This window comes from Saccopteryx bilineata, chromosome 2, assembly GCF_036850765.1.
Source record: "Saccopteryx bilineata isolate mSacBil1 chromosome 2, mSacBil1_pri_phased_curated, whole genome shotgun sequence".
Lineage (NCBI taxonomy): Eukaryota > Metazoa > Chordata > Mammalia > Chiroptera > Emballonuridae > Saccopteryx > Saccopteryx bilineata.
The window spans coordinates 379537146-379550994 of NC_089491.1; the positions used below are offsets into that span (position 1 = coordinate 379537146).

The window sequence follows — 13849 nt, forward strand, 5'->3', positions numbered from 1 at the left end:
TGATAGGTTCAAAAGGAAGGTGCTAGCCCAAGGTCAAGATGAATCAGGCGCAATACTTGCCCCTCAAGATGAGCAGTCTAGTAAGAAAGGCAGACCTAGGAAACATAAATTGTATGCAAGTACACACATCCAAATCTATACAGGGTGCAATCATGATGCAAAAAGAATGGTTAACTCTGAAGGTCATTTAGGTGAGAGCCTCCTGAAGGGTTTTGTCAAGGGGAAAGTAATCTAGGCAGATGCTTGGCTTAAAGGTTTACTCACAATGGCCCTGGTCAGTGGCTCAGTGGTAGAGCATCAGCCCAGCATGTGGATGTCCCAGGTTTGATTCCTGGTCAGGGCACACAGGAGAAGCAACCATCTGCTTCTTCCCCCTTCCCCCTCTCCCTTCTTTCTCTCTTCCCCTCCCACTGCCATGGCTTGATCATTCGAGCACATCAGCCCCTGGCACTGAGGATGGCTCTGTGGAGCCTCCATCTCAGGTGCTAAAAAGAGCTCAGTAGTGAGCATGGCCCCAGATGGGCAGAGCATCAGCTCCAGATGGGGTTTGCTAAGTGGACCCCTGTTGAGGCACATACAGAAGTCTGTGTCTCTTATCTCCCCTCCTCTCACTTGGAAAAGAAGAGGAAAAAAGAGGTTAACTCACAGATTCAGGGAAATCTGACTTGTTTTTGTTGTTGTTGTTGTTTTGTATTTTTCTGAAGTTGGAAACAGGGAGGCAGTCAGACAGACTCCCGCATGCGCCCGACCAGGATCCACCGGGCATGCCCACCAGGGGGCGATGCTCTGCCCATCTGGGGCGTTGCTCTGTCGCAACCAGAGCCATTCTAGTGCCTGAGGCAGAGGCCACAGAGCCATCCTCAGCGCCTGGGCCAACTTTGCTCCAATGGAGCCTTGACTGCAGGAGGGGAAGAGAGAAACAGAGAGGAAGGGGAGGGGGAGGGATGGAGAAGCAGATGGGCGCTTCTCCTGTGGGTCCTGGCCGGGGATTGAACCCAGGACTCCTGCACACCAGGCCAACGCTCTACCACTGAGCCAACCAGCCAGGGCCTGACTTGTTTTGACTAACCCTAATCTGGCCTATTTCTGTAGACCTCAGTCACAGAGCAAACCTCCCTCAAAAGAAAGCTTAGACTAAAGTGAATATTGAAACAGTCCCTTTAGTCCTGACCAGGCAGTGGCACAGTGGATACAGCATCAGTCTGGGATGCTGAGGACCCAGGTTCAAAACCCCAAGGTCGTGAGCTTGAGTGCCAGGTCACCAGCTTGAGCATGGGATCACAAACATGACCCCGTGGTCACTGGCTTGAGCTCAAAGGTCAATGGCTAGAAGCCCAAGGTCACTGGCTTGAGCCAGGGGTCACTGTCTCTGCTGGAGCCCCCGGTCAAGGCACATATGAGAAGCAATTAACGAACAACTAAAGTGCTACCATTAAAGCTTGATGCTTCTCATCTCTCTTCCTGCCTGTCTCTCTCTCTCACTAATAATAATAATAATTATTATTATTATTATTATTATTATATGCATGGAGCAAGACTACCCACTGTAACATGCCCAGTTGGGAATTTAGGATCAGATCACCCTGTGAAGTTACTTTCCATAGAACCCCTTTATTCATTCCCAGCTTAAACTGATTTTACTTAGGATCTTTGTGTTTGCATTCCATCTATACCTGTCTATTCTCCTCCCCCCATGTTGACAAAGGCAATGGTATGGGCCTGAGAAATATTTGAGAGATCCAATGGACAGAACTTGGTAGATTTAGAGGATGACAGAAAGGAACTCACAGGTTTCTGGCTTGGACAAACTATTAAATGGGGGTACTGAGGCAGGATAGAAAGAAGTTAGGGGAAAATCCAGACAAGTGCGGTGAGGAAGTGGGGCCGACATCCTGTCTCCAGGGAGCAGTCAGCGCTGCGATGGAGGCTCCTTCCCTGATCCTGTCTCCACACCCAGGATGAATAAGTTTGCCACCTGTGGTTGCTGGTGTGCCCACAGGGATTTGCCTTGTTTCATCTCTGCCTTTCATAAACACCTTTTATCAGATTGCTCTCCTTTTTCTCTGGGGACTTAAGACATCTGCACTTTCTTCGGCATCCCCGTGCACCTCATTTCATCTGGTTCAAGTACAAATTAGAATTCTTACAGACTCTTCTATGGTCCCATGACTATTGTGGCATCCCCCCACCCTACGCCTGCATCCCAGACTTAATAATTGGCCACCACCTTATTGGCCCAAAAAGTGGAGGTAGCACCCAGGGACATCATGGACCTGCTGCTCTGCCTGAGGGCCTCCCTTCCCCTAGTGGCTTCCCTATGCCTGGACCAGCAAACAAGACCCCACGGGGCGGGGCACCATGGGCCAAGGGTAAGTGGGGAACCTGGTAGCTCAGGAGTGGGTGCTCCACTTGCCCCACTCAAGAAGATGAAAAAGTGCAAAGAGCTCAATGCATTGATCGGTGTGTCTAGGACAGCCAGAGAAAAAGGCCCAAGAAAGGCTTGGGCCACCGCTTGCTTCGCACTGAGCCTCCTGACTCACTCTGAGTCCAGCTCCAAGAAGGAAGAGGAATTCTGTGTAGTTGGGAATCACTCTTGCTCAGTCCGGGGAGGCGATTTACGATGCTGCAAGATCCAGCCTGACCTATGGTGGCACGGTGGATAAAGCATTGACCTGGAACGCGAGGGTCACTGGTTGGCAACCCTGGGGTTGCCTGGTCAAGGCACATATGGGAGTTAATGCTTCCTGCTTCTTCCCACCTTCTCTGTCTCTCTCTTTCTCAAATTAATAAAATCTTAAAAAAAATAAGATCTGTTATTCCCTCGTCATCCTTGCCCGTGTCCTGGCTGGCACTGGCTTGGTGCAGATGCCAGCTGCTCTGAAGGAGGACCCGGACACCCTCAAGGAAATATTTAGAGCAATGGACTCTAACCAGAAAGCACATTCCAAGAAATTCCCAAACTTAATAAAGAACTACTCAGCAAACAAAAACAACTGGAGAGCTTGGCTTGAACAAATTCTGCAGAAACATTCCTGAAATAAATAAGCAGATTTCTCTGGTGGATTCTGCAATAAACCGCCTCAAAGCCAATGTGCAGTCAGCAGGCACCTTAATTAGCCTGCCTGCCACTGTAGAGGGGCTTGAGAAGAGTGCAGCTTCCACCGGCAGTACTTGAAACAGTGTCCATCTTGCTGCGGAGGCAATGCGGAAATCTGGATGAAGACAAGAAAGCCACGGAGTTCCTAGAGTGCTGTGAATCAGCACGCCTTGAAGGGGGCCAGTGGAAGTAACCCCATTATTCCATCACCTTGAGCTCCAGCAGAACTTGAGAATAAAACCCCAGTGAGAATTTGAACCAAATAAGTGATAGAGCTTCCTCTCTGAAAAGAGTCTTTGCATCAGGTGACCAAAAGAACAGATACAGTAAGAACCCAAAACAGAAAGGAAGAAGATAGTTCAGATCCCCAGGTATCCAAGCGAAGAGAAACGACAGCTGCCCAGTGCTCTCACCAACAAGGCTGAAAGCAGCAGCCCTCCAGAGACCACCCACGAAGGTGAGATACTCAGGGCTGGCTTCTGAATAGTCCATGCAGGCTTGAGCAGCTTGCCTCCTACACGGCGTGGACGGGGTTCCAGCAGGACGGATGGGACCCAGTGAATGATGCCTGAGCGCACCGAGATGAAGCTGATACACTTTGCTTACATTTAGAAAAGCCCATTTGGCACATGATTTGTATCCCAGCCTATGAGCGGAGGAAGGAGTAACGTTTAGCTGGAAATAGACTTCACTACTGTCTGCATCTTGCAAGTATAGGCAAAAAAAAGAAAGAAAGAAATCACTGTCATAGCATGTATTAAACCATGGCCAGGCCATCCGTACACTTATCTTGTCCAGAACATCCTCATTGGCGATACAGATTTGGTAAATTAAGCTTATTGCTACAGTTTGACACGAGGTTTCAGCCAGTGCATGACCTTACTATTGGTGTAGAGTTTGGTGCTTGAATGATAAATATTGATGGGAAACAAATAAAACTTCAGATAGAGGATACAGCAGGGCAAGAGTCCTTTTGTTCCATCACAAGGTCGTGTTACAGAGGTGCGGTGAGGCTTTCCTACTGTAGGATACTACAAGAAGATAGACCTTCTACCACCTGACAATCTGATTGGAAGGTGTCCTCCAGCATTCCAATTCCAACATGGTCATTATGGTCATTATGCTTATTGGAAATTAAAGTGACTTCAAATCTAGAAAAGAAGTAATAACAGAAGGTGAAGCTTTTGCACCAGAACACGGACTTATCATCATAGAAAACTTCTGCTAAGACTGCTTCCAATGTACAAGAGGCATTAATTAATACAGTAGAAAAAAATTATGAAAAAAATCAAGGAGTCTTTGACAATAATGAGACACATGGCATTAAAAGTGACCCTCAGGCCTGACCAGGCGGTGGCGCAGTGGATAGAGCATTAGACTGGGATGCAGAGGACCCAGGTTCAAGACCCCGAGGTCGCCAGCTTGAGCGCGGGCTCATCTGGTTTGAGCAAAAGTCCACCAGCTTGAGCCTGACCTGTGATGCACAGTGGATAAAGCATTTACTTGGAATGCTGAGGTTGCCGGTTCAAAACCCTGGGCTTGCCTGGTCAAGGCACATATGGGAGTTGATGCTTCCTGCTCCTCCCCCTGCTCTCTCTATCTCTTTCCTCTCTCTCTTTCTCTCTCTCTCCAATAAAAATGGATAAATAAAACCTTTTAAAAAAAAAAAGCCCACCAGCTTGAACCCAAGGTCACTGGCTCCAACAAGGGGTTACTCGGTCTGCTGAAGGCCCGCGATCAAGGCACATATAAGAAAGCAATCAATGAACAACTAAGGTGTTGCAACGCACAATGAAAAACTAATGATTGATGCTTCTCATCTCTCTCCATTCCTGTCTGTCCCTGTCTATCCCTCTCTCTGACTCACTGTCTCTATAAAAAATAAATAAATTAATTAATTAAAAAAAAAGTGACCCTCGGGATGCTGCTACTAACACCACACACAAACACACACACAGACAATCAGGGGGACAGCAGGCCAGGTAAGGTTGCTATTGAGTCTGCTTTTACTGTCTCGCTGCCCAAGTGGGGCTAACTCACTATTTCTTTCTCCTGCTCAGCTGAGACATGGAACTATTCAAAAGGGCTTTTATGTCACAGAAAACTTTAATCTTTCAAATTCACATATGACTTTGAATCAATGTTTAATACTCACTTTAAATGACAGATTTTGGCCTGACCTGCGGTGGTGCACTGGCTAAAGAGTCAACTTGGAATGCTGAGGTTGCCGGTTTGAAACCCTGGGCTTGCCCAGTCAAGGCATATACTGCAAGCAACTACAAATTGATGTTTCCCGCTTCTCTCCCCAACCTCTTTTTCTCTCTTCTATCTTCTCTCTTTCTCCTCTCTCTAAAATTAATAAATAAAAATATTTATAGCTTGACCAGGTGGTGGCACTGTGGAAAGAACATCAGCCTGGGACGCAGAGGACCCAGGTTTGCAACTCACAGGTTGCCCCTTGAGCACGGGCTCACCAGCTTGAGCGCAGGGTCGCTGGCTTGAGTGTGGGATCATAGACATGACCCCATGGTCACTGGCTTGAGCCCAAAGGTCACTGGCTTGAGCAAGGGGTCACTCACTCTGCTGTAGCCCCCTGGTCAAGGCACATATGAGAAAGCAATCAATGAACAACTAAGGTGCCACGGCGAAGAGTTGATGCTTCTCATCTCTCTCCCTTCCTGTCTGTCCCTCTTTCTCTTTCTCTCTCTCTCTCACAAAAATAAATAATTTAAATTAATAAATAAAATATGGTAAGCATCTTTTTCTGTTTTGAAGGAAATATGACAACAAATCCTGTTAAAAATTAGAAAAGCTTTTGTAATTTACTCAGTGTGGTGATTTTATCCTTTTCTTTTCCTTCTTCACTGGCCTATAATGAATTTGTTATAGCAATGCAAAATAAAATCCTATATATAAGAAAAAAAGTTGAGATGCTTTCGATAGAAGGCAAAAAGAGGGCACTACCACACAGGCGGGGGTGGGGAATGGAGAACCCAGAAGGTGAGAAAAAATCCCCAAAACACTAAGTAGAAAGACCATTTTAAAACCAGGCAAAATTACAGCTTTGCCCAGTATGAGTCCTGTTCTGATAAGACTTTAATATGTCTAGACCAGGGATAGTCAACCTTTTTATACCTACTGCCCACTTTTGTATCTCTGTTTGTAGTAAAATTTTCTAACCGCTCAGCGGTTCTACAGTAAGAGTGATTTATAAAGTAGGGAAGTAACTTTATTTTATAAAATTTATGAAGCAGAATTACAGCAAGTTAAAGCATATAATAATAATTACTTACCAAGAACTTTTTACCGGATTTTCACTAAGTTTGGCAGAATAAATCTTATTTATTTATTATTATTATTTTTTTAGTTTATTCATTTTAGAGGGAGGAGACAGAGAGAGAGAGAGAGGAGAGGGAGAGGAGCAGGAAGCATCAACTCCCATATGTGCCTGGACCAGGCAAGCCCGGGGTTTTGAACCGGTGACCTCAGTGTTCCAGGTCGATGTTTTACCCACTGTACCATCACAGGTCAGGCGGCAGAATAAATCTTTATAAAACAACTTACTATAATTAAATCTATCGTTTTATTTATACTTTGGTTGCTCTGCTAACGCTCACCATGAAAGCTGGAACGCCCCCTAGTGGGCGGTAGGGACCAGGTTGACTACCACTGGTCTAGACAATGCCTGGAATCCATTCTCGGGTGACTTGTCAAAAGAACCTAGGTATACACGTACTCACTCAGCAAACTGTAAAGGGAAGTCACAAATGTTAACACCAACTGCTTTTCTGGTTCCGGGAGTTTCAAGGGTCCTCAGGCTCCAGTGCAGACATGGCCAACTCCAAGGACCACACCACTCACAACCAGTCCAAAAATGGCACAGAAAGAGCATCAAGAAACCCTGATCACAAAGATACCAGTCTCTTAAGGGGGTAGTCCACAAGTTCCGAGGTACATGTGCTTTGCCAAGAAGCACAAGCAGGTCTTGAAGAGGATGCAGGCCAACAACCCCAGGCCATGAGCGCACCAAGGCTACCAAGACCCTCGTAAAGCCCAAGGAGGCCAAGCCCACCATCCCAAAGGGTGGCAGCTGCAAGCTCAATCAACTTGCCTACATCGCTCACCCCAAATTTAGGAAGCATGCTCGTGCCTGCCTCGCCAAGGGTCTCAGGCTCTGCCAGCCAAAGGCCAAGGCCGAGGTTCAAACCAAGTCCCTGGCTGCAGCTGTGGCTGTGGCTGCGGCTGTGGCTCCGGCTCAGACTCCCAAAGATGCCCAGGGCCCCACGAAGACTCTACAGGTCTCTGTCTGTTGATGTGAGGACTGAGGGTCTGGTGAGGCTGGGCTGCTGTCTGCATGGGGCTGGTGTCCTCCTGTGCCACTTGTACTAATAAATCAGAGACAGGATCTGTCAAAACAACAACAACAAAAAACAAACAAAAACCCATCAACTTCCGTTCCTTAGAAAAGCACAAAAACCTAGCTCTGAGGGCAAAGCCAATCCACAAACAGAGAACTTGATATAAAACTAAAACACAAAAAATGTACTGTTGAATATGGTTTCTATTTAAGGTACTTGGCTTATCTAAAACACAGCAGAAAACCAGGGGCCGGCCTGGTTGAGAACAAGGTGTGGTGTCTGGTCAGAAGGGAAATTATACACAAAGCCTCTATGACCTTTGTCACTTTTCCCCTCCACATATTCATGTGTGAAAATGACTCAGCCATAATACTAGTGGCTTATTTTTAGTAGGTACAACAGAGCCAATTGAAAACTTAAGCATGGTAACCATGGCCAGTGACGGCTTCACACATCAGAAGCAGGGAACAGACACTTGTTTGTTCATTTCAATTTGATATGTGTGACTCAAAGGGCAACAGAGAGCCTGTCTTTTATTTTTTTAATATTTAAATTTTTATTTTTTTGCAGCAAGTAAAGGAAGAATTTATTGGCTGTACAGGAAGAAAGTTAGGGGTCAGGGGATCTTGGAGACAGGCTCAGGGGGTGAGCCCGGGACAAGCTACTGCAGCCCACTGCTCCCCTGGTTGCAAGTCTCCTGGGGTCCTTAGAGAGGGGCAAGGAAAACGTGCCTGGGAGGAAGAAGAGGAGAAGGAGGGAGAGGAGAAAGTTGTGGGCATACTCCTGAAAAGGAGAGCTCCAGAGAGCCTGTCTTTCAAGATCCATTTTTGCTCTTCCCTTCTGCCACAGTGCTAGAAATTCCTGGTGGGAGAGTTTCTCCTTTGGACATGAGATTTCAGCAGTAGGAGGTCCCTTACACAGTGAGGAATGGAGTCCAATTCCCTAATTTTATTTACTATTATTTATTTCTTTTTTTTTTTTCTTTTAAGAGAGAGAGAGAAGCATCAACCCATTCCACTTAGTTGTTCCATTTAGTTGTACACATATTCATTGATTGCTTCTCGCATGTGCCCTGACGGGACAGAACCCGTAACCTTGGTGTGTCAGACAATTCTTGGAAACGGGGAGAGACAGTCAGACTCCCGCATGCGCCCGACCGGGATCCACCCAGCACACCCACCAGGGGCCACGCTCTGCCCACCAGGGGGCGATGCTTTGCCCCTCTGGGGCATCGCTCTGCCATGACCAGAGCCACTCTAGCGCCTGGGGCAGAGGCCAAGGAGCCATCCCCAGCACCCGGGCCGTCTCTGCTCCAATGGAGCCTCGGCTGCGGGAGGGGAAGAGACAGAGAGGAAGGGGGGGGTGGAGAAGCAAATGGGCGCCTCTCCCATGTGCCCTGGCCGGGAATCGAACCCGGGTCCCCCGCACACCAGGCCGACGCTCTACTACTGAGCCAACCGGCCAGGTCCAATCATCAGTTTTTTGTTGCGACACCTTAATTGTTCATTGATTGCTTTCTCATATGTGCCTTGACCGTGGGCCTTCAGCAGACCGAGTAACCCCTTGCTGAGCCAGAGACCTTGGGTCCAAGCTGGTGAGCTTTGCTCAAACCAGTTGAGCCCGCGCTCAAGCTGGCGACCTCGGGGTCTCGAACCTGGGTCCTCTACATCCCAGCCCTACGCTCTATCCACTGCGCCACCACCTGGTCAGGCTTTTTTTTTGTATTTTTCCGAAGCCAGAAACGGGGAGGCAGTCAGAGAGACTCCTGCATGTGCCCGACCGAGATCCACCCGGCACACCCACCAGGGGGCGATGCTCTGCCCATCCGGGGTGTCGCTCTGTTGCGACCAGAGCCACTCTAGCGCCTGAAGCAGAGGCCACATAGCCATCCTCAGCGCCCGGGCCAACTTTGCTCCAATGGAGCCTTGGCTAAGGGAGGGGAAGAGAGAGACAGAGAGGAAGGAGGGGATAGGGGTGGAGAAGCAGATGGGCACCTCTCCTGTGTGCCCGGGCCAGGAATTGAACCCAGGACTCCTGCATGCCAGGCCGACGCTCTACCACTGAGCCAACCAGCCAGACCCTTAATTTTTTTTTTCTTTATTCATTTTTAGGGAGAGAGGAGAGAGAGAAGGAGGAAGGAGCAGGAAGCATAGGTCGCTGGCTTGAGCCCAACGTCGCTGGCTTGAGCCCAATGTCGCTGGCTTAAGCAGGGGGTCACTCGCTCTGCTGCAACTCTCAATGCAGATTGCACTGAGAAAGCAATCAATGAACAACTAAGGTGCTACAATGAAGAACTGATGCTTCTCATCTCTCTCCCTTCCTGTATGTTCCTATCTCTGACTCTCTGTGTCTGTCAAAAAAATTAAAAAGTGAAAATGAACTTCCATTTTTTTTCGTTGGTTAATCTGCCTTTGGCCAGTGTAATTTGTAGGGTCCTAGCTACAGAACCCAGGATAGATAGAGGAGAAGATTTTTTTTTCATCCCCTACAACTGGAAAGAAGTATGCAAACAACAATGATTTTTTTAGTTGATAGTATTAACTTTTCTCACTTAAAATTTCTTTCCCTTTATGTTTCCTTAAATATTGCTCTTGTAGTATGTTTAACAGAGAGCAAAAGCATGATTCCAACACCCATTCTGATCAGAATGTGAGTGAGCTGTGGCAGAAGAAGACCCACCTCTCCCAGAGGGCTGTGGGGCCCTTTCCCAGAGGTCTTTTAATCTGACTTATACTAAGCTGTTTCTAGGGAGACCGGGGACCAGAAGTGGCCCTCAACCTGGCTCCCAGAGGATTTGTTCAACCTGCTTTAATCCCTCCAGTATTCCCCATTTTTGTTTTTTCATCTCCGGAGAAAGAATGTTTCTTGCTTTTAATAACTCCAATTTTAGGGGGGTATTTTGTTTTTTTTTTAATTTATTCATTTTTAGAGAGGAGAGAGACAGAGAGGGAGAGAGAGGAGAGAGGGACAGAGAGAGAGAAGGGGGGAGGAGCTGGAAGCATCAACTCCCATATGTGCCTTGACCAGGCAAGCCCAGGGTTTCGAACCGGCGACCTCAGCATTTCCAGGTCGACGCTTTATCCACTGTGCCACCACAGGTCAGGCTCTCCAATTTTAGTTTTATTATTTAAAAATATTGTTATTGCCCTGGCCAGGTGGCTCCATGAATAGAGCATCAGCCCTGGTGCACCACGGTCACAGGTTTGATCCCTTGTCAAGGAATATACAAGAAGTAACCAACGAGCGCACAACATGGAACTAAGTGCAACAAAAGGTTGATGCCTCCCTCTCTATCTCTTCTCCCTTCTTCTCTTCCTCTCTCTCTCAAATCAATGGAAATTAAAAAAAAAATTTTTTTAAGTTTAAAAAAAATATAAGCCCTGACCAGGCAGTAGCGTAGTGGATAGAGTGTGACCTGTGGAGGTGCAGTGGATCAAGCATTGACCTGAAACACTGAGGTTGCCGGTTCAAAACCCTGGGCTTGCTGGGTCAAGGCACATATGGGAGTTGATGCTTCCTGCTCCTCCCCCCCCCTTGTCTCTTTCTCTCTCTGTCTCTCTTCTCTAAAATAAATAAATAAAAATAATTAAAATAAATAAAATGTTTATTGATTTTTGAGAGAGAGGAAGGAAGCAAGAGAAAGAAACATTGATTTGTTCTTTTTATTTATGCATTCACAATGCATTCATTATTTATGCATTGCTCCTTTTCTTTTTCTTTTTTTTTTTGTACAGAGACAGAGAGAGAGTCAGAGAGAGGGATAGACAGGAACAGAGATGAGAAGCATCAATCATTAGTTTTTCATTGCACATTGCGACACCTTAGTTGTTCATTGATTGCTTTCTCATATGTGCCTTGACTGCGGGTCTTCAGCAGACTGAGTAACCCCTTACTCGAGCCAGTGACCTTGAGTCCAAGCTGGTGAGCTTTTTTTTTTTTTTTTTTTTTTCTCTAGCTCGCGCTCAAGCTGGTGACCTCGGGGTCTCGAACCTGGATCCTTGGCATCCCAGTCCAATGCTCTATCCACTGTGCCACTGCCTGAGCCACTGGTTGTTTCTTACACGTGCCCTGACTGAGGATCGAACCCACAACCTTGGTATATGGTATGGTGCTCTAACTAATTGAACTATCTGGCCAGGGCTATAACTTTAATTTTAAAATATTTTATTTATTGATTTTAGAGAGAGGAGAGAGAGAAAGAGAGGTTGGAGGCAGAAGCAGGAAACATCAACTCATAGTAATTACTTCTTGGATGTGCCTTGGCCAGGCAAGCCCAGGGTGTCAAACCAGCAACCTCAGCATTCTAAGTCAATGCTTTAACCACTGCGCCATCACAGGTCAGGCTATGACTCCAATTTTAATTACAGAAGTGTTAGGGTTAGGGGGTCTTTCCAGGCCACTCTCAGCTGAGTAGCTCCTGGAAAATGACTAGAGACAAAACTAAGCATGGGGCGGAGGGAGCAAACATGCCGACTGTGAGGCACGCCAGAGGAAGGGCAGAGGCAGGGTCACCCGGCAGGAGACAGCACACTCCAGAGAACAAGAGTCAGGTTAAACTATAATTTGTGGATTTAGAGATAGAAGGTTAAAGTCCAAGGTAAGAGTGGATAGGCTGTGAATAGACTGGTGAAGGAAGCAAGATTACAGGGTAGGACACATTAATGAGAAGAAGGAAAAAAAATTCCTGCTTACAGAATGCCACCTCTTCCTCCACATTTCCTAGGTCCCTTAGAGTTACAAGGCCATTTTAACTAGTTCTGGTCCATGGCCTGGAAGAGGGCAGTGATAGGTGTTACCTCCAGGCCAAAGCAACTATGATTTTTTTCCACTTATGAGGGGTGGGGCAGGGGAGGAAGAGGAGAGAGAGAATCATCAACTCGTTTCACTTAGTTCCTTTTTTTTTTCCATTTATTTTTTTTATTTTTTATTTTTTTGTATTTTTCTGAAGTTGGAAATGGGGAGGCAGTCAGACTCCTGCATGCACCCGACTAGGATCCACCTGTTATGCCCACCAGGGGGCGATGCTCTGCCCCTCTGGGGCTTCGCTCTGTCGCAACCAGAGCCATTCTAGCCTGAGGCAGAGGCCACAGAGCTATCCCCAGCGCCCGGGCCAACTTTGCTCTAATGGAGCCTTGGTTGCAGGAGGGGAAGAGAGAAACAGAGAGGAAGGAGAAGGGGAGGGGTGGAGAAGCAGATGGGCGCTTCTCCTGTGTGCTCTGGCTGGGAATCGAACCTGGGACTCCTGCACGCCAGGCAGACGCTCTACCACTGAGCAAACTGGCCAGGGCAGTTCCATTTTTTTTTTTTTTTTTTTTTTTTAGCACAAGAGAGAGAGACAGGCACAGACAGACAAGAAAGGAGAGAGATGAGAAGCATCAACTCAGAGCTGTGGCACCGTAGTTGTTCATTGATTGCTTCTCATATGTGCCTTGACCGGGGGGCTACAGCAGACCAAGTGACCCCTTGCTCGAGCCAGCGACCTTGGCCTTAAGCCAGTGACCATGGGGTCATATCTATGATCCCATGGTCAAGCTGGCAACCACATGCTCAAGCTGGCGACCTCAGGGTTTTGAACCTGGGTCCTCAGCATCCTAGATGATCAACGTGCTATCCACTGTGCTACCACCTGGTCAGGCCCATTTATTTATTTATTTATTTATTTTTAAAAGATTTTATGTATTGATTTTAGAGAGAGGGGAAGGGGAAAGCGGAGAGAGAGAGACAGGAACACTGATCTGTTCATGTACGTGCCCTGACCTGCGGTCAAACCAGCAACTTTGGCGTGCCAGGTTGACCCTTTATCACTGAGCCTCCTGGCCAGGGCCACGCCACTAGTTAAGAGCTGTGTGACTCTCCAGCCCCCTCTTCTTTGTCATGTTGTAGTACCCAGAAGCTTTGTATTGAGATGGCAGAGCCGCACAATGAGAAGGACTAGGCTTCCAGCACCAGTGTGCAGAGGTGCTGGCCCTGCAGCAGATTCTGGGTGTTTTGTTCAGTGCAATGGATGGAATGTTTATATCCCCTCAGAATTCATGTTGAAATCTTTATTTTTTTAGATTTCTATTTATTCATTTTAGAGAGGAGAGAGAAAGAGAGAGAGAGAGAAGGAGGGAGGAGCAGGAAGCATCAACTCCCATATGTGCCTTGGCCAGGCAAGCCTGGGGTTTTGAACCAGCAACCTCAGAGTTCTAGGCCAACTCTTTATCCACTGCGCCACTACAAGTCAGGCTGTGTTGAAATCTTAACTCCCCAGGTGATGGTATTAGGAAGTAGGGTTTGGGGGATATGATTAGGGCACTAAGGTGGATCTCTCATGAATGGGATTAGTGTCCTGCTTAAAAAACAAAACAAAACCTAGGACCAATGTCACACCAATAAATTCAAGAAACAAAAC

At 47.1% G+C, this 13849-nt stretch overlaps 1 long non-coding RNA gene and 2 pseudogenes across 1 annotated transcript in view; all 3 read left to right on the forward strand.

Annotated features, from left to right (window-relative positions):
• The window catches only part of LOC136327125 (uncharacterized), a 42337-nt gene that overhangs the window by 9141 nt on the left and 19347 nt on the right, over positions 1–13849 (forward strand). The window contains exon 2 of the long non-coding RNA XR_010729570.1: positions 11411–11558. This is a non-coding gene — a long non-coding RNA (uncharacterized lncRNA). The remainder of the gene's footprint in view (positions 1–11410; positions 11559–13849) is intronic.
• On the forward strand, positions 2268–3842 carry LOC136325085 (EF-hand calcium-binding domain-containing protein 14 pseudogene; annotated as a pseudogene).
• On the forward strand, positions 3588–4443 carry LOC136325091 (ras-related protein Rab-2A pseudogene; annotated as a pseudogene).